The sequence below is a fragment of the Vombatus ursinus genome, unplaced genomic scaffold, assembly GCF_900497805.2.
Source record: "Vombatus ursinus unplaced genomic scaffold, bare-nosed wombat genome assembly UNPS02009062.1, whole genome shotgun sequence".
NCBI lineage: Eukaryota > Metazoa > Chordata > Mammalia > Diprotodontia > Vombatidae > Vombatus > Vombatus ursinus.
Genome location: NW_020948840.1, coordinates 18,368,454 through 18,389,462, shown reverse-complemented (window position 1 = coordinate 18,389,462; position 21,009 = coordinate 18,368,454). Strand labels below are relative to the sequence as shown.

At 35.1% G+C, this 21,009-nt stretch overlaps 1 protein-coding gene and 1 pseudogene across 1 annotated transcript in view; both read left to right on the top strand.

Annotated features, from left to right (window-relative positions):
• The window catches only part of BABAM2 (BRISC and BRCA1 A complex member 2), a 583,899-nt gene that overhangs the window by 549,842 nt on the left and 13,048 nt on the right, over window positions 1-21,009 (top strand). The gene's annotated exons all lie outside the window — the stretch shown is intronic.
• Window positions 5,705-6,173, top strand: LOC114034604 (annotated as a pseudogene).

Below are 21,009 nucleotides of genomic sequence, written 5' to 3'. Positions count from 1 at the left end.
GATCCCAGATTAAGAACCCTTGATCTATAGACCAATATCATCATTTTATCAATGGGGAAAATGAGGCCCAGAAAAGATGTGACTCACCCAAGGTCACATAGAAAGTGAATTAAGAGCAGAACTGGCACCAGAACTCATGCCTCATGATTCTGTGTGCTCTTGAGCAGTTATCTAAAAAATTTAGATGTTTCCAGCTATCCTACTTAGATAATTCCTAACCATTTTTCCTACATTTTCTGAAACAAAGGTGCCCAGTCCCAAACCACTTGTTAATTATTGAAATACCTCTTTGCTGTGTATTCATAGACCCTTTTTCAGTGCTCTTTTATCAGTCTCTTCAACCATTCTGTGATCTACATGGCATAGTGATCACTGAAACAAGTTAATGACCTTCTCTTGGAGTCATGTGTTCCTTCTCCCTATTAATATGAGTTTCCTGATCTTCTGCCCCTCCCTCACAAAGCATTCTATAACTGACATGAAGAAACCACCTTAAAGTAATAGCTTTTACCTTTGTCCACATAACATGAGGTAAAAATGAAAACTAAGCAGGGTGTGGGTCTGAACAGAACAGCGCCCTTAGGCTTAAGAGTGACTTTGACCTATTCCTCCTAGACTGGAATCATTGTCCTGCTGTCAAACAGTTCTTAGTGGAATAATTTTATTTAAATGATGTCAACAGCTAGGTGGTATTAGCCCTAAGACTAGCTTTATCTGAACTCTCTGAAAGACAGCCTGATTGTACAGAGAGATTTGCCTGTTTGAAAGGAGAGCAGAGATCATGGGATCTTCCTGCCTCTCTCATTTCATATTCTTGCCACAACTTGTCATGAAACCATGAAAACTTGTTTTGAAAATGCTTGACAACCCAAACAACCTGTTCTTGAACCCTTAGCGAATGGGTTTGTCTTCCACAGCTATTTGTATAGTGTTAGACATGTAGGTTTGACTGGAAGAGAATCATTTTCTTCCTATGCCCTGAAGAAGTCAGATAGTTAAGAGACAGTTGAACTTGGTGTCACAAAAAGCCCGGGTTTGTATCTTACTCCAAATATTTATTAGCTGTGTGACCCTGGTAAGTCATTTCACCCTCTCTGAGTATCAGTTTCCTCCAGTATAAAATAGGAATGATAATAATTGCACAACTTTCATGATTGTTGTGAGGAAAGTGCTTTATAAACCATTCATCACCATAGAAATGAAAAGAGTTGCTATTATACAATTCAGAGCAAGTGTCAATGATTTTCCAATTCCTCATTTCTCTCCCTTATAGCACTACATGATCAGGGACTAGTAACATGTACTTACCATACAGTTAATAATTACATTTCTGCAAGCCCAGCTTTATATTTAGGTCATGTTTCCTAATCCCATTTGAAAGATTTGTAACCTGTGATTTTCTGCCTGCTTTTCTTGCTACTCCAACAGTACATCAGCATGAATGAAGTGGAGCATTTGTTCCCTTTACATGTGGTTAAAGCAGCAAATAATTACAGAAAATAACATGGAACTAGGAAACTGATTTCCTGAGTTTAAACCCCAGCTCCACCTGGAAAGAGCAAAAGGACTGGATTCTAATTTTGACTGTGCTTCCTGCTACCTCTGTGACTTTGGGCAAGGTTCAAAGGCCTCTCTGAGCCTTAAGTTCTTCATCTGTAAAATAATAAGATTAGACAATATGTCTTCTAAAGCCCCTTTTGGCTCTAAATCCTCTATCCTGTGATCTTATCTATATGATCTTGAGCAAGTCACTTAAACTCTCTGTTCCTCAGTTTCTTCATCTATAAATGATGATCAATAATAATTAGAGATATCAATAATATCTTCCCATCAGAGGGCTTGGAATATGGTCAGTTGGAAGGCAAAGGAGTTAGAATTACAACCAAGAATCACCTACCCAGGAAAATTGAATGTAATCTTTCAGGGGAGAAAAATGGATATTTAATGAAATAGAGGACTTTCAAGCATTTCTAATTAAAAGATCCTAATTAAAAGAATAAAAAATTTGATCTTCAAATACAAGACTCAAGGGAAACATAACAAAGTAAAAAAGAAACAAGGAAGAGAAAACACATGTAGACAGAGGGCATGTATATAAGGTGACTTTGATGAAATAATACCCCCCCCCAAATAAATAAAAGAATGAGGAAGAATATTGCACTGGAAGAAGAAGGAAGAGAGAGATTGAGTGGGGAAAATTATCCTGCATAAAAGAGCTATTATAATAGAGGAGAAGATGGGTGGGGTGGTGGCAGGAAAAGTTTAAACCTTACTTTAATCAAAATTGGTTCAGAGAGGGAATAACATTTACACTGAGTCAGATATAGAAATCTATATATAGATATAGAAATCTTACCCTATAAGAAAGTAAAAAGAGATGGGAATAATAGAAGGGGGAGGGGGAACTAATACAAAGGAGGGTATATTGGAGAAGGCAGTAATCACAAGTAAAACACTTGTGAGGAGGGGGAGGGGGAATCACCAAGCAGTTAAGTTATCATAAATATAAATGTGAATGGAATGAACTCACCCATGAAACCAAAGTGGTTAGTAGAACGGATTAGAAAGCAGGATCCTACAATATGTTGTTTATAAGAAACACATTTGAAGCAGAGAGACACACAAAGGGTAAAGGTAAAGTGGTAGAGCAGAATCCATTATGCTTCAGCTGAAGCAAAGAAAGCAGGGGTAGCAATCAGGATCCCAGACGAAGCAAAAGCAAAAATAGATCTAATTAAAAAAGATAAAGAAGGAAAGTATATCTTGCTGAAAGATACCATAAACAATGAAGTCATATCAATACTAAACATATATACACCAAATGGTATAGCATACCAATTTTTTAAGAAGTTGAATGAGTTACAGGAGGAAATAGATAATAAAATTATACTATTGGGGGACCTCAGTTTTTCCCCTTCTGAGACCTAGATAAATCAAACCAAAAAAATAAACAAGAAAGAAGTTAAGGAGGTAAATAAAATTCTGGAAAAGTTAGATATGATAGATCTTTGGAGAAAACTGAATGGGAATAGAAAGGAATATGCCTTTTTCTCAGTAATACATGGCACCAACACAAAAATTGGCCATGTATTAAGACATAAAAACCTCACAACCAAATAGAAAAGGAGAAATAGTTAATGCATCCTATTCAGATCATAATGCAATAAAAATTACATTCAATAATGGACAATGAAAAGAGAAATTAAAATTAATTTAAAATTAAATAATCTAATCTTAAAAAACAAATGGGTTAAAGAACAAATCATATACCAATAAATCTACCAAATCATATACCAATAAATCTAACAATCTAAGTGAAATGGATAAGTATTTTCAAAAATAGAAACTGCCCAGATTAACAGAAGAGGAAATAAAATATTAAATAGCTCAATTTTAGAAAAAGAAATTGGACAAGACATCAATGAACTCCCTACGAAAAGAACCTTCAGGGCCAGATGGATGTACAAGTGAATTCTACCAAACATTTAAAAGAACAATTAATTCCACTACTATTTATACTACTTTATACTATTTCAGAAAATAGGCAAAGGAGTCCTACCAAACTCCTTTTATGACACAAATGCAGTGTTGTTACCTAAACCGTGAAGAGCCAAAACAAAGAAAATTATAGACCAATTTCCCTAATGAATATTGATGCAAAAAATTTTAAATAAAATATTAGCAAAGAGATTATAGCCATATATCATAAGGATCATATACTATGACCAGGTGGGATTTATACCAGGAATGCAGGACTGGTTCAATATTAGGAAAACTATCGACTTAATTGACCATATCAATAATAAAAACCAATAGAAATCATATGATTATCTCCATAGATGCAGAAAAAGCTTTTGACAAAATAAAGCACCTATTCCTATTAAAAACACTAGAGAGTGTAGGAATAAATGGAGCTTTCCTTAAAATGATAAGTAGTATCTATCTAAAACCATCAGCAAGCATTATCTGTAATAGGGATAAGCTACAAGCTTTGCCAGTAAGATTAAGGGTAAAGTAAGAATGTCCATTATCACCTCTAGTATTCAATATTGTACTAGAAATGTTAGCGTTAGCAATAAGAGAAGAAAAAGAAATTGAAGGAATTAGAATAGGCAAAGAAGAAACAAAGCTAACACTCTTTGCAGATGATATAATGTATACTTAAAGAATCCTAGAAAATCAACTAAAAAACTACTTGAAATAATTAACAACTTTAGCAAAGTTGCAAGACAAAATAAAATCACATAAATCATCAGCATTTCTATATGTTACCAACAAAGCCCAGCAGCAAGAGATAGAAAGAGAAAATCCATTTAAAATAACTGTAGACAAAATAAAATACTTGGGAGTCTAACTGCCAAGACAAACCCAGGAACTATATGAACACAACTCTAAAAACACTTTGCACACAAATGAAGTCAGATCTAAACAATTGGAAAAAATATTAATTGCTCATGGGTAGGCCAAGCCAATATAATGAAAATGACAATTCTACCTAAATTAATTTATTAATGCCGTACCAATCAAGCTATCAAAAAATTATTTTATAGAGCTAAAAAAAATAGTAACAAAATCCACCTGGAAGAACAAAAGCTTGAGGATATCAAGGGAATCAATTAAAAAATGGGAAAGAAGGTGGTCTAGCCCTACCAGATCTCGAACTGTATTATCAAGCAGTAATTATCAAAACAATCTGGTACTGGCTAAGAAATAGAGTGGTGAATCAGCAGAATAGATTAGGTACAATTTACAGTATAATAAATGACCATAGTAATCTAGTATATGATAAATCCAAAGATCCAAACTTTTGGAACAAAAACTCATTATTTGACAAAAACTGCTGGGAAAACTGGAAAACGGTATGGCAGAAACTAGGTTAGACCAATATCTCACACGGTATACGAAGACAAGGTCAAAATGGGAACATGATTTACACATAAAGGGTGATACCATAAGCAAATTAAGAGAGCATGAATAGTTTATCTGTTGGATTTATGGATAAGGGAAGAATTTAGGACCAGAGAAGATACAGAGTATTACAAAATGTAAAATAGATAATTTTGATTGTATGAAATTTAAAAGGTTTTGCACAAACAAAACCAATGCAACCAAAGTTACAAGGAAAGCAGCAAACTAGGGGGCAGATTTTGCCTCTGATAAGGGCCTCATTTCTCAAATATAGAGAGAACTGAGTAAAATTTATAAAAATACAAGTCATTCCCCAGTTGATAAATAGTCAAAGGTTATAAACAGGCAGTTTTCAGACAAAGAAATCAAAGCTATCTATTGTCATATGAAAAAATGCTCTAAATAACTGTTGATCAGAGAAGTACAAATGAAAACAACTCTGAGTTGCCACTTCACATCTATCAGAGTGGCTAATATGACAAAAAAAGGAAAATATTGGATGTTGGAGGGGATGTGGGAAAACTAGGACACTAATGCACTGTTGGCGGAGTTGTAAACTGATCCAACCATTCTGGAGAACAATGTGGAACTATGCCCAAAGGGCTATCAAATTGTAGATACCCTTTGATCCAGCAATACCTCTCCAGGTCTATATCCCAAAGACATAAAAAAAGGGAGGAAGGGAGTTTCACAACAGCTGCTGCCACTGCCATAACTCTCCAGCACGAAGGCCACCTCTTGCTCTCCCAGCCCAAGCCAGAAGGAGGGGGGTGTATAAGGAGAAGTCTTCAGGAACATGGCTCATATCAAGCAAACTGCCCATAAATCCACTGGTGATAAAGCCCCCAGGAAGCAGCGCACTACAAAAGTTGCTCATAAGCGTGCACTGGAGGGGTCAAGAAACCTCATTGCTACAGGCTGGGTACTGTGGCTCTCCATGAAATCAGACGTTATCAGAAGTCCGCTGAACTTCTGATTCTTAAATTTCCCCTCCAGCATCTAGTACGTGAAATTGCTCTGGACTTCAAAACAGATCTGTGCTTCCAGAGTGCAGAATTGGTGTTTTGCAGGAAGAAAGTGAAACCTATCAGGTTGGCCTGTTTGAGGACAGCAACCTATGTGCTATCCATGCTAAATGCGTCACAATCATGCCAAAAGATATCCAGCTAGCATGCCACATATATGGAGAGTGTGCTTCTCATGATGGGAAACATTCTTCATTCTCAAAACAGAAAAAAAAAATCTCTTCTTCCTGTTATTGGTAGTTCTGAACGTTTGATCTTTTTTCCCCATGGGATCAAAAGGTACCTAAGTATATGATTGCAAATGGAAAAATAGGGGACAGAATCAGGTATTGGCAAGTTTTTTTCCATTTTCATTTGTGTGTGAATTTTGAATATAAATACGAGGACATAAAGCATTAACGCAGCCAAAAAATGTTTCTGTGAGTAAGTTGCAACAATTCAACTTTATAACAATTATAAATAAACCTGTTAAATTTTTCTGGACAATGCCAGCACTTGGATTTTTTTAAAAAGTAAATTTCTTATTGACGGCAACCAAATGGTGTTTGTAGCATTTTTATCATACGGTAGATTCCATCCATTCACTATACTTTTCTAACTGAGTTGTCCTACATGCAAGTACATATTTTTAATGTTGTCTGTCTTCTGTGCTGTTCCTGTAAGTTTGCTATTAAAATACATTAAACTACAAAAAAGGAGGGTGGAGGGAAGGACCTATTTGTGCAAAAATATTTATAGCAGCTCTTTTTGTGGTGGCTAAAAATTGGAAATCAAAGGATTGTCTATCAATTGGGGAAAGACTAAATAAGCTGTGGCATATGATTGTAATAGAATGTTATTGTGCTGTAAGAAATAACAAGCAGAATGATTTCAGAATAACCTGGAAACACTTACATGAACTGATGCATAGTGAGGTGAATGGAACCAGAAGAATATTGTACACAGTAACAGGGATATTGTTTGGTGAAGAACTGTGAATTACTTAGCTATTCTCAGCCATATAATGATCCAAGACAATCCCAAAGGACTCAAGATGAAGCACACTATCCGCCTCCAGAGAAAGAACTGATATTGATTGAATACAGAGTGAAGCATGGTATTTTTCACTTTCTTTCATTTTTTTCTATTATTCGAGTCTTGTTGTATAAAATGACTAATATGAAAATGTTTTACGTAATTGCACATATATAACCTATACCTGACTGCTTACTGGCTCAGGAAAGGGGGAAAGGAGGGAAGGAGGGAGAGAGAGAATTTGGAACTCAAAATTTTAAATAAGAATGTTAAAAAATTGGAAAAAATCTCCCGTCCCTTGTCCAAGGGTTATCCTAAGACTCAAGTGAGAATGGATGTGAAAATGTTTTGTAAACTCCAAGTACTTTGTAAGGGTTTATGTTTTTGTTGTCATCATCACCATATTGGGTTTGCCAGACTACTTTGTTATGTTCATCCTCTGAACATAAAGAACTACTTAAATAGCTAATGATTCACTCTGACTCTTTCATTGGTGCCATAATTAACAAAGGAAAACATGATGATGACATATTCTACACCATTGAAATCAAAAGAAAACATTTGTTTCCTATATCCAGTCCCTCTTGTGATCACTTTTGAAAAACTACCATAGTGAAACAGAATTGATCAGGACAGGTAATATACATAGTACCTTCCAACTCCAAAATCCTACAAATATTCAATGGCATTTTCTGCTATAACGTAACAGCTTTTCCCACCTACATAGAAATGGCCTTGGAGAGATCAGTCTCAAAGAAAGCCAGGTGACCTGTTGGCATATAACAGCAACTTGCCAGGGTGAAGCAGGTAGGAAGAAAGGGAGCAAAGAGTGCGTATGGAGCACCATGTCTGTGTGTCTGTGTAGACTTCTGCATCTAAGAAGAACCTTAATGAAATGATCGGAGATAGGAAATGATTAGCTGCCATAGGTGCAGAAAAAGGAGAGGAATTAAATGAAGCATAAATGGGGAATTCGGATACCCAGGTTAGAAAAGAAGGAAAGTAGAAAAGATATCTGAAAAAAAGAGCCATGAACTTTGTTTTATTAATGACCCCCCAGTCTCATAAGGCACATCTTGTTCTTCTGAATATGATTGTCACTTATATAGTCCACTCCTTGATACTCCATTGATTATATATGACCATATCTATACAGGGGACATCACAGAGAATTAAAAGGAACACAATGAATGCCCTTTACATACTTACTATATATCAGAAGTCTCTAAGGGCCTTCTTCAGGGCTCCCTCTGCTCTCCGCCAACAGGAAACTTAAGAAGTACAGAGCAGCCCAACTTGGGCCTAATTCTTAAGGTCCCAAGGGAACTGAGCCAGTTTTGGGGCCTCTCCCATGTACTTGAAATGGTCATTCAGCTGGCTGGCAGTGACTCCAGGAATGCCAGTCAGAATTGGTCCCCAGTCACCCCAACCAATAACCCCATAACCTTTTTTAGATTCAGAAAACAGAATAGTGGCTCGGTGTGGGAAACAAGATGCCTTGTAGGCAGCTAAATATGTGTACTTTTGGCATTATGTTCAGTAAAATATGTAGACTCTAATTCAGGTGCTTATTTTGGAGAGCTCAAACTTTTTTTTGGGGCCAACTTTGGGACTAAAAGTGGCCTCATTTGAGGAATGCACATGGCTTTCCAAATAGCTAAATATCAGAGAACTAGTGCCAGCAATGTCTTTGAATCAAAAGAAATGAGTGAGAACCCAAGGAAACAAAGGTAATGGACAGTGACCTAGTCAACATCAGGCTACACTGTTACCCATGTATTTGGTGACATAACTATGCTGTTGCATTATTAAAATACAGGTTTAGAGCTCTATATATCTATATCTATCTATATATAAAGGACTGTTGTCCTTTATAGATTGTGTTATGCTATGGTGATGTCAGATTCCAACACCCATGTTCCTGTTGAGAGATTGTATTTGTGCCAGCCATATGGGTAGTTTACAAAAACTTCACAACCTGGCATTTTCTCTCTGAATCCACCAGCAGTTCCCAGTAGTCTCAAGGGGAAGGGAGTAGGAGGAGAGGGTGGAGAGCCATGGGGAGCTGGAGCCTCTTTGTCTCAGGCCCAGTCCATCATTACTGCTACATGCTTTACATATACCAGGAATAAGGGAACAGATAGAAAACCATTTAACCCCTTTTTCCTCCCAATATATGTTTATCCATTTCATTAAATATTTCTCAATTATGTGTAAAAAAATTTAACATTAATTTTTTTAAATTTTGAGTTCCAAATTCCCTCTCTTCCTCTACCCTTTTCGCCCTCCTCGAGAAGGCAAACAATTTGATATAGATTATACGTATGAAGTCATGCAAAACATATTTCCATATTAGCCGTGTTGCAAAAGAAAACAGATCCAAAAAAACAAGAAAAATAAAGAAAATTTTAGAAGTATTCTTCAATCTGCATTGAGTCTCCATCAGTTCTTTGTCTGGGGGTAGATAACATTTTTCATCATAAGTCCTTCAAAATTGTCTTAGATCATTGTCTTGATCAGAATAGTTAAATCATTCACAGCTTTTTATCATACAATATTGCTGTTACTATGTACAATATTCTCCTGGTTCTGCTCACTTCACTTTGCATGAGTTCATATAAGTCTTTCCAGGTTTTTCTGAAACCATCCTGCTCATCATTTCTTATAGCACAATAGTATTCCATCAAAATCATATACTACAATTTGTTCAGCCATTCCCCCAATTAATGGGCAGCCCTCAATTTCCAATTCTTTGCCACCACCATAAATATTTTTGTATATATAGGTCCTTTTCCTTTTTCTTTGAACTCTTTGGGATATAGACCTAGTAGGGGTCTTACTGGATCAAAAGGTATGCATAGTTTTATAGCCCTTTGGATTAGTTCCAAATTCTCCAGAATGGTTGGAGCAGTTCCAACCCCACCACCAATGCGTTAGTGTCCAATTTTTCCATATCTCCTCCAACATTTGTCATTTTCCTTTTCTGTCATATTAGCCAATCCAGTAAGTATGTACCTCAAGGTTGTTTTAACTTGCATTTCTCTAATCAATAGTGATTTAGAGCATTTTTTCACATAATTATAGATAACTTTGATTTCTTCTGAAAACTTCCTGTGCATGTCCTTTGACCATTTGTCTATTAGGGAATAATTTGTGTTTTTACAAATATGCCTCCATTCTCTATATATTTGAGAAATGAGATTTTCATCAGAGAAACTTTGTAAAATTTCCCCCCAGTTTCTTGCTTTCCTTCTAATTTTGGCTGCATTGGTTTTGTTTGTGCAAAACCTTTTAAATTTAATGTAAGCAAAATTATCCATTTTACATCCTGTAATACTCTCTATCTCTTATTTGACCATAGATTCTTCTCTTATCCATAAATCTGACAGGTGAAATTTTCCATGCTTCCCTAATTTGCCTGTGTTATCACCCTTCATGTCTAAATCATGTACCCATTTTTACCTTATGTTGATACATGGTGAGAGATGTTGATCTATACCTTTCTGCCAAAGTGCTTTCTAGTTTCCCTAGCAATTTTTGTCAATATTGAGTTCTTGTCTCAAAAGCTTGGATCTTTGGATTTATCAACCATTAGATTACTGTGGACATTTACTACAATATGTTATCTATTCTGCTAATCCACTACTCTATTCCTTAGCCAGTATCAGATTGTTTTGATGATTACAACTTAGTAGTACAGTTTGAGGTCTGGTACTGCTAGGCCACATTCCTTCACATTTTTTCACATATTCCCTTAATATTCTTGACCTTTTGTCCTTCCAGATAAATTGGGGTTTTTTGTCTAAATTTATAAAATAAATTTTTGGTAGTTTGGTATGGCATAAATAAATTACTTTAGGTAGAATTGTCATTTTTATTATATTGGCTCAGCATTCCCATGAACAATTAATATTTTTCCATTGTTTAAATCTGACTTTATTTGTATGAGAAGTGTTTTGCAATTGTGTGCATATAGTTTCTGGGTTTGTCTTGATAGGTAGTAGTATTGTCTACAGTTATTTTAAATGGAATTTCTCTTTCTATCTCTTGCTGCTGGGTTTTATTGGTAATATGTAGAAATGCTGATGATTTATGCAAGTTTATTTTATACCCTACAACTTTCCTGAAATTGTTAATTATTTCAAGTAGTTTTTTTAGTTGATTTTCTAGGATTCTCTAAGTATACCATCATAATTTTTGCAAAGAGTGATAGACTTGTTTTCTCATTGCCTATTCTAATTACTTCAATTTCTTTTTCTTCTCTTATTGCTATATATAGCATTTCTAGTACAATATTGAATGATAGTGGTGATAATGGGCATCCCTACTTCACCCTTGATCTTATTGGCAGGACTTGTAGCTTATCCCCATGACAGATAATGCTTGCTGATGGTTTTATATAAATACTACTTATTGTTTTAACAAAGCTCCATTTATTCCTATGTGTTCTGATGTTCTTAATAGGAATTAGTGTTGTATATTGAAAAGCTTTTTCTGCATCTATTGAAATAATCATTTGATTTTTGTAGTTTTTGTTATTGATATGGTCAGTTATGCTGATAGTTTTCCTAATATTGAACCATCTCTGCATTCTTAGTATAAAACCCACTTGGTCATATTGTATGATATTTGTGATATATTGCTGTAATCTCCCTGCTAAAATTTTATTTAAAATTTTTATGTCAGTATTCTTTAGGGAAATTGGTCTATAGTTTTCTTTCTCTGTCTTTGCTCTTTCTGCTTTAGATATCAGCACCATATTTGTGTTGCAAAAGGAATTTGGTAGGCCTCCTTTTCCTGTTTTCCCAAATAGTCTGTAGTTTATGTAGTTTACATAGTGGTGGAATTAATTATTCTTTTAAATCTTTGTTAGAATTCACTTGTGAACCTACTTGGTCCTGGGGATTTTTTTTCAGGAAGATCATTGATAGCTTGTTCAATTTCTTTTTCTAAAGAAGGGTTATTTAAGTATTCTATTTTCTCTTCTCTTAATCTGGGCAATTTATATCTTTGTAAATAGTCCTCCATTTCACTTAGATTGTCAGATTTATTGACATATAATTGGGCAAAATAGTTCCTAATAATTGTTTTAATTTCATCTTCATTGGTGGTGAATTCACCCTTTTCATTTTTGCTACTGGTAATTTGGTTCTTTTAACCCTTATGAGTATAAGGCAAAACCCTCTGTGTTGCCATAAACTTTTATGCAATGAAGAGGTTTATATCAGGGTGACATCAGTACCTCAAGAGACCATGAATTTGATCACTGTCCATTCATAGGTCACAGCCTCTCTGCAGCTTAGTGAATACTGAGTAAATAGAAAGGCTTCATGAATTGCTCTAATAGAAAAAGTACATTACTTGATGACCAGCCTTCTAACAAAGTTCTCCCTGAACTTAGCTTATTCTCACATAATAGACACAAAATCCTTTGACGCACCCAACTTTAAAGCCTTTTTGATTGGTAAGACCTTGCCATAGCTTACTCTCTGCCAGCACAGTCTTCAGGGACTCAGGATTACCGCCATGCCAGCATATAGCATCAGAGGAGATAGGATTTTGGTGGAGGCAAGGTAATAAATAGCAAATAAACAAAAATGAAAATGCAGTTCTTTTGATGCTACTGTGCTGTTATGATATAGGGAAAGACAAGATGGTTTAGTTGAAAGAACGCTGAACTGAGTCATGAGGGCTGCAGGAAAGAAACTAAATGATACTAACCAGCTTTGAGACCTTGGACAAATCATTTCACTTCTCCAGGTCCTTGTTTCCTTATCAGTAATATGAAAGAGTTGAATGGTATGATCTTGTAAGTTCTTTCCTGCCCTAACTTTCTATGCTTCTCTTTGAAAGCATAGTAACTTGACAACTCCTTAAATTTTGTTTGATTACCTAAATGGCATTGGGATAATAGCATTGCAAATTAACTTGGAACTTCAGGCCAAGTACCTGAAAAAGATTAGTTTGGGCCTAAAAGAAATTCATTCATCCATGAGTGATAATTTTTAAATTCAAAAATAATCTGTCCTACACCATTTGGATTGTACTTTCAGCCAGTGTCATCTCCTGCCATCAGCTTTATTATTCCTATCACTCAGCATCTCACAGGATTTTCAGCTTGTCAACTTCCTCTGTAGTGAAGCATAGATACCAGGAGCAGTATCATGTGATAGTACTTCTACCTCGAGCCTGCACCCCTCAGTGGCCCTCAAAAGCTTCCAAAGCATAAATCTGGGCCGAAAAACCTTTGCTATATTTGGGGAAAGAGGGTAGGTATGGAGTTCTGAGGTGGACCAGGTAGTCTCTACAAAGGATTCAGTTCTGTCCAAGAGCTAGAAAATAGTGAGTTTCCTCTCACTGAAGGTCTTCAGGCAGAAATGGGATGAGCACCCTTCAAAGATGTTGTAAAAGTGATTCCTCTTCAAATAGGAGTTTAGGGTTCCTTCCAGCTTTGAGGTTCTGCAATTCATTGGAATACCTAGTTCATTTCTGAACCTATGAACCTTCACCAGGATTACCCTTCCTCCCTTAAGGTTCTCCTGGATTTCTAGGGATGACCCACGCCAAAATTCAACCCTGCATCAATGACTGTAGGCCAAATAATGGGAGCCACTTTGTGAAACCAGCATAAAATGATGAATGCACATCAACCCTACAGTCATACAAACCACCGGTCTTTTACACCCCCACCCCAAAAAAAAGCAGGTTTTAAATAAACACGAATGGAGTCTTCTTTCATTGAATCCCAGAAAGAAAAATTCTTCCTGTAAATTAACCACTCACTCAGAAGTTATTTCTGGCATTATTTTGTACCCTGAGAGCCCCAAAAGATTTCTTAAATAGGTTGTTTACTCCAGGGAACATTTCACTTCACCAGAGAATCCAGATATTAAAAGTAAATAAACATAACAAATTCTCTCATTTAAACCCTGCCAATTCAGGGTACTCATCTTATCCTACACTCTTCAGATGAGAATTGTCATCTAGTCTCACTCCTTTCATTTGATTGGTGTTGCTACTACCACAGCAAAACAATAGACCTCAGGGCAGCTAGGTGGCACAGTGGATAGAGCACCGGCCCTGAAGTCAGGAGGACCTGAGTTCAAATCTGGCCTCAGACCAAACACTTGGCACTTACTAGCTGTGTGACCCTGGCTGTGGGTCTTGACTTACTAGCTGTGACTTAACCCCAAATGCCTTAAAAAAAACCAGACCTTTAGGGCTGATAATTCTTCTTTTCAAGTTAAACACCAAGAAACTCTTATCAGTAAAAACCAATGGAAGTACATTCTTGCATCTAGCAGGGACTCTTGGTAACCCCATAAGCTTTTGCAGTTGTGTGAAAGAGGTATGGGAAGGGAGGCTATGTTTGCTTGTCTGAGATGCAGTCCAAAATATTACCATAGTAACCTAGGGATTTGCTTCTTTAGGATAGTAAGTTGCCTGAAGAAATTAAACAACTGCAGGTAGGGATCGGAGGGCCAGGATTGAGAAGGAAATAAAAACCACGATCAAAGAATGCCTAAAGAGTGACGTCAGAGAGTCAGCCTGGCCTTGCATTGTAGGGAACAGAGAGACCTTGGAATTCTAGCTTTCAGGCAAACAACCAACAAGTGCATACCTACTGTGGGAAAGGCCTGTGGTAGGTCCTGCCAGGGATTCAGACATAAGGACGGACTATATTACCATGTCTTCAAAGAACTTACAGTTTTGTGAGAGGAAATTAGGCAAAAGCATCAGAATTTTATAAGGGGAGATGAGACATATATACACACACAGAACATTAACAGTTCTTCACTCTCTTGTTTCACTGAACAAAACTAAAACAAAGGGTTAGAAATTATAGGGAGGTAGATTTTAGTTAAATATAAAAAATATGGACAAACTTGCTAACAATCAGAGCTCTTCAAAAATAGAATGGAAGGTGACACTAAGTAATGAGCTCCCTGTTAGGAGTGTTTTGAAGAGACTATTTGACCACCTTGTCAGGGATGATTTTAAGAAAAGTGTGGGAGGCCAAACTGGATGATCTGTAAAGTCCCCCTAATGCTTTGGGGGAGAAAGGCATTTATGTAGCATCTACTATGGTCTAAGCACTGTGCTGAGCATTTTGCAAATACTGTCTCATTTGATCCTGACAACAACCCCGCAAAGAAAGTCCTGTTATTATTTTCATTTTACAAATCTCAGGAAACTGAGACAAACAGAGGTTAAGTAACTTGCCCAGGGTCACACAGGTAGGAAGTATCTGAGGCCAGATTTGAACTCATGTCTTCCTGACTCTAGGACCCTACTCTACTGTGCCACCTCACTGCCCCTAAAGATTGAAGATTCCATAATTCTGTGATATGATTGGTAAATGAGTGGTAGAGATATCAATGCTGTTTGAATGGGCTGATAATGAATGCCAGTGAAAAGGCTGAACTACTCAACTTCTATTTCTCTTCTATATTATTTTCGAAGGAGAATAATCCTTGGAATGGGATGAATTGAACAAAAATTGTTAGAGTAGAAACCCAAGTTAAGTGAGGAGATGGTAAGATAGCACCTAGTAGTTCTTAATTAGTTCAAGTCAAAGGATCTGAATAAACTAACTGAAAAACTGGAAGATACAATTACTAAAATGTTGTTGATGACCTTTTTAAAAAAAATAATGTTTTTTGTTACATTTTGCGTTCTAAACTGTTTCCCTCCCAATTCCACACTAGTGAAGGCCAACATTTCACACAAATGTGCATGTGAAATTGTATAATACATAGTTCTATAGTATAGTATATATAGTTCTTTCTCTGGAGATGGGTAGCACCTTCCTTCATAGGTCCTTTGTAGTTGATTTGAATATTTATAATACCCAGGATAGCTTAGTCATTCACAGTTACTCTTCAAACAGTATTGCTGTTACTGTGTACAACATTCTCTTGGTCTTGCTCATTTCACTCTCCATTATTTCATGTAAGTCTTTCTATGTTTTTCTAACATCAATCTGCTCATAATTTCTTATAGCATAGTAGTATTCCATCACTATCATACACCACAGCTTATTCAGCCATTCCCCAGTTGATGGGCATCCCCTCAATTTCCAGTTCTCTGCTACCATAAGGAGTGCTGCTATAAATATTTTAGAACATATAGATTCTTTTCCCTTTTTCCCTGATCACTTTAGGAAACAGACCCAATAATGGTATTGCTCAGTCAAAGGGTATATACAAATTTTGTAACTCTTTGGGCATAATTCCAGATTGCTTTACAAAATGGTTGAATCAGTTCACAGTTCCACCAATAATGTGTTACTCTCCCAATTTTTTTACTTCCCCTCCAACATTCATCATTTTCTCCTTCTATCACCTTAACCAGTCTTATAGGCGTGAAATGGTATCTCAGGGTTGTTTTAATTTGCATTTCCCTAATTATTTGGAGAATTTTTTCATATGGCTATATGTAACTTTGATTCATAGGACTACATATAATTGATTTATTCTTCCAAAAACTTCCTGTTTGTATCATTTGACTATTCATCAATTGGGGAATGACCCATATTCTCATAAATTTGACAAAGTTTTCTAGATATTTCAGATATGAGGCCTTTATTTGAAAAACTGTCTATAAAATATTTTTCCCAGTTTTCTGCTTTCCTTTGAATCTTGGCTACATTGGTTTTATTTGTACAAAAACTTTTTAATTTAACATAATCAAAATTATCCATTTTACATCTCACAATGTTCTCTACCTCTTGTATATTCATAAATTCTTCTATCCATAAATCTGATAAGTAATATGTTCTATGTTCTTCTACTTTTTATGTCTAGGTCATATATCCATTTTGACCTCATCTTGTAAGTGGTGTAAGATATTGGTCTATACCTATTTTCTGCCTAACTGTTTTCCCATTTTCCCAGCAATTTTAACCAAATAACGAATTCTTATCCCAAAAACTTAAATCTTTACATTTATCAAACACGAAGTTGCTATAATCATTTACTACAGTGTAATGTATGTCTACTATAGTCCACTCATCCACTATTCTATTTCTTAAGCCAGTACCAGATAATTTTGATAATTACCATTTTATAATATAGTTTAAGGTCTCTCACTGCTAGAATTTATTATATATATATTTTCTCATTAATTCCTTTGATGTTCTTGAGCTTTCGTTCTTCCAAATGAATCTTGTTCTTATTAGATTAATTTAGTAGATTAATTATCATTTTTATTATATTTATTTAGCTGACCCATGAACAATTAATATTTCTTTTTTAGTTAAATGTGACTTTATTTGTATAGAAAGTGTTTTATAACTATGTTCATATGGTTCTTGGGTTTGTCTTGGAAGGCTTCCTCCCAAGTATTTTATATTGTCTATAGCTATTTTAAATGAAATATCTCTTACTATCTCTTCTTGCAGGGCTTTGTTGTTGATATACAGAAATTCTGATAATTTATATAGGTTTATTTTATATCCTGCTACTTTGTTAAAATTATTGTTTCGACTAGCTTTTTAGTTGAATCTCCAGGATTTTTCAAGTATACCGTCATATGGTCTGCAAAAGGAGATAGTTTTATTACTTCATTGCCCATTCTGATTCCTTCAATTTCTTTTTCTTCTCTTATTGCTATTGCTAGCATTTCTACTACAATATTGAATAATGTTGGTGATAATGAGCATCCTTGTTTCATTCCTGATCTTATTGGAAAGACTTCTAATTTAAACTCCATTACAAAAAAATGCTTGCTGGTGGTTTTAGGTAGATGCTTCTTATCATTTTAAGGAAAAGTCCATTTATACTTATACTTTCATGTGTTTTTAATAGGAATGAATGCTGTGTCTTGTCAAAAGCTTTTTCTGCATCTACTGATATGGTCATATGATTTTTATAATTTTTGTTATTGATATAATTAATCATGTTAATAGTTGAACCAGTCCTATATTCCTGGTATAAATCCCATTTGGTTACCATGTATAATCTTTGTGATATATTGTTGTAGTCTCCTAGCTAGTATTTTACTTACTGTTTTTACATCAATATTCATTAGGGAAATTGGTCTATAATTTTTTTTCTCAATTTTTGCTCTTCCTGGTTTGGTATCAGTGCTATATTTTTTTCATAAAAGGAGTGTGGTAGGACTCTTTCTTTGCCTATTATTCAGAATAATTTATTTAATATTGGTATTAGTTGGTTTTTAAATGTTTGATAGAATTCACTTGTAAATCCATCTGGTCTTGATGGCTTTTTCCTTAGGAAACTCATTTTTGGCCTGTTCAACTTCTTTTTCTAAAATAGGTTTATTCAAATATTCTATTTCATTTTCTGTTAATCTGGGCAGTTTATATTTTTCTAAGTATTCTTTCATTTCACTTAAATTGTTAAATTTATTGGCACATAATTGGACAAAATAACTCCCCATAACTGCTTTAATTTCATCTTCATTAGTGGTATATTCACCCTTTTCCTTTTTGATATTAGTGATTTGGTTTTCTTCTCTGTTTTTTTTAACCATATTAACCAATGGTTTATCTTAGGTTTTTTTGTTTTTTTTTTTCATAAAACTTACTCCTAGTTTTATTTATTAATTTGATGATTTTCTTACATTCAGTTTTATTAATCTCACTGTTAATTTTCAAGATTTCCAATTTGGTGTTTAATTGGGGATTTTTAATTTGTTCTTTTCCTAACTTTTTTAGTTGTATGCCCAATTCATTGATCTGTTCTTTCTCTGTTTTATTGATATAAGCATTTAGAGATGTAAATTTTCCTCTGATTACAGATTTTGCTACATCTTATAAGTTTTGATGTGTTGTCTCATTATTATCATTCTCTTTAATAAATTTATTGTTTCTATGACTTTTTTTTTAAACCACTCATTCTTTAAGATTAGGTTATTTACTCTCTAATTAATTTTTTATCTTTGTTTCTATAGTCCTTTAATAAATGTCATTTTATTGTGTTGTGATCTGAAAGGAATGCATTTAATATTTCTGCTTTTCTTCATTTAACTATAAAGTTTTTATGGCCTACTATCTGGTCAGTTTTTGTAAAGATGCTACATACCGTTAAGAAAAAGATATTTTACTTTATATTCCCATTCTATTCTCTCAAGTTATCTGTCATATCTAGCTTATCTAAGATTCTATTCACTTCTTTGATTCTTTCTTTCTCTTTTTTTTTTTGATGAGATTTATCTTGTTCTGAGAGGGGAAGGTTGAAATCCTCTAGTACTCTAGTTTTGCTCTCTATTTCAATCTTAATTCATTTGCCTTTTCCTTTAAAAATGTGACTGCTATAGCATTTGATGCAGATATTTAGTGTTGATATTACTTCATTCTCTATGTTACCTTTTAACATAATGTTGTTTCATTGCTTATCTCTTTCAATTAGATCTATTTTAGCTTTAACTTTGTTTGAGATCGTGATTCCTGCTTTTTTTACATCAGGTGAAGCATAATAAATTCTACTCCAACCCTTTATTTTTACTCTATGTGTATCTCTCATTTTAAAATGTGTTTCTTGTAAACAACATATTGTCAGATTCTGCTTGGTTTTTTTTTTTAATCCATTCTGCTTTCCATTTCTGTTTTATAGGTGAATTCATCCCATTCACAGTTATAATTACTGGTTGTGTATTTCCCCCCATTCTATTTTTCCTCACTGTTTATCCTTCTCTCTCTTCCTCACAAGTCTAATTTACTTCTGGCTACTGCTTCCCTAGTCCACACACTCTTCTAAGAGCTTTTACCTTATCCTGTCATCTTGTCCTCCTCTTTCTTAATCTGCACACCTTTCTATGAGTCCCTCTCTTATCCTGTTCTCTTGCCCTCTTATTTCTCTGTGGGTTAGGAAGAATTTTATACCCTAGTGGATGTATATCTTTAACCTGGTTCTGATGAGAGTAAAGTTCCCACACTACCTGCCCTCCACCCCTTGATGCAACCACCTGCATACAGCCATCCCCAGGGCTTACTGTTTGTTGAATCAGTACATACTGCCCAGTAGTATCTGTACTTCACTCTGGCCAGACCACCACCTTGGAAGGTCAGATCTTTCCTAGCATCCTCCCAAGTTGTCTTAGGCTAGGTGACAACTTTACCCCAATTTTTAATTATTTCTACTACTCTAAAATTTACTTTGAGGCATTATTTTAAGTTATTTGGGGGAGAATTTGAGAGAGCCAGGTAATTTCTTGCCTTATTTGGCCATCTTCTCACAATTCCCTCTGTTGATGACATTTGAAAGATCTTGGAGAAGGGGAGAGGAATTGTAAGACCAGAGAGGAATAAATGTCCTGGTTTTCTTTAAAAAAAAAAAAAAAAGGTAGAATCTACAAACTGTAAACTAGTGAGCTTGAGTTTGATTCCTCGAATAATTCTAGAACCCATTACTATTTAAGGGATAGTTTGGATATTAGAAAGAAAAAACCATCATGGCTTTGTTAAGAACAAGACATGGCTGACTGATCTCATTTCCTTTTTTGACAGAATAAATAGACTGGTAGAGCAGGGGAAGCTGTGAACATTAGTTTTCAGTAAAGCATTTGACAAAATCTCTATGGACAAGATGGAGAGGTATGGGATAGAAGACTGTATGTAGTCAGGTAAATTTGGGACTATTTGAATGACTGGACCCAAAGGGTAATCCTTAATAGTTCAGTGTTAACTTGGAGGGAGGTCATGCAATCTAATTTGGCCCTGTCCTGTTCAATATGTTTTTTTATCAGTGTCTTGGATTAAAACAAATGAGGCATGCTTGTCATATTAGCCATGCAAAAGTGGTAAGGATAGCTAACATGTTGAACGGAGAATCAAGATCCAAAATGATCTTGATAGGCTAGAATAGGGGTTGGGAAACTACAGCTGGTGGGCTAAATCCAGCCTTCCCCAATCTTTTGTTTCACCTGTGAACTAAGAATAATTTTATATTTTTAAACAAATAAAGCTTTTTTTAAAATAGAGAAAGCATCATAGTCTTCACCAATCTCTGGAGTAGACTAATGAACTAAAGCTAATAAGATGAAATTTAATAGGGAAAACTATAAAGCTTTATACTTAGATTTTTAAAAGTCTACTTCA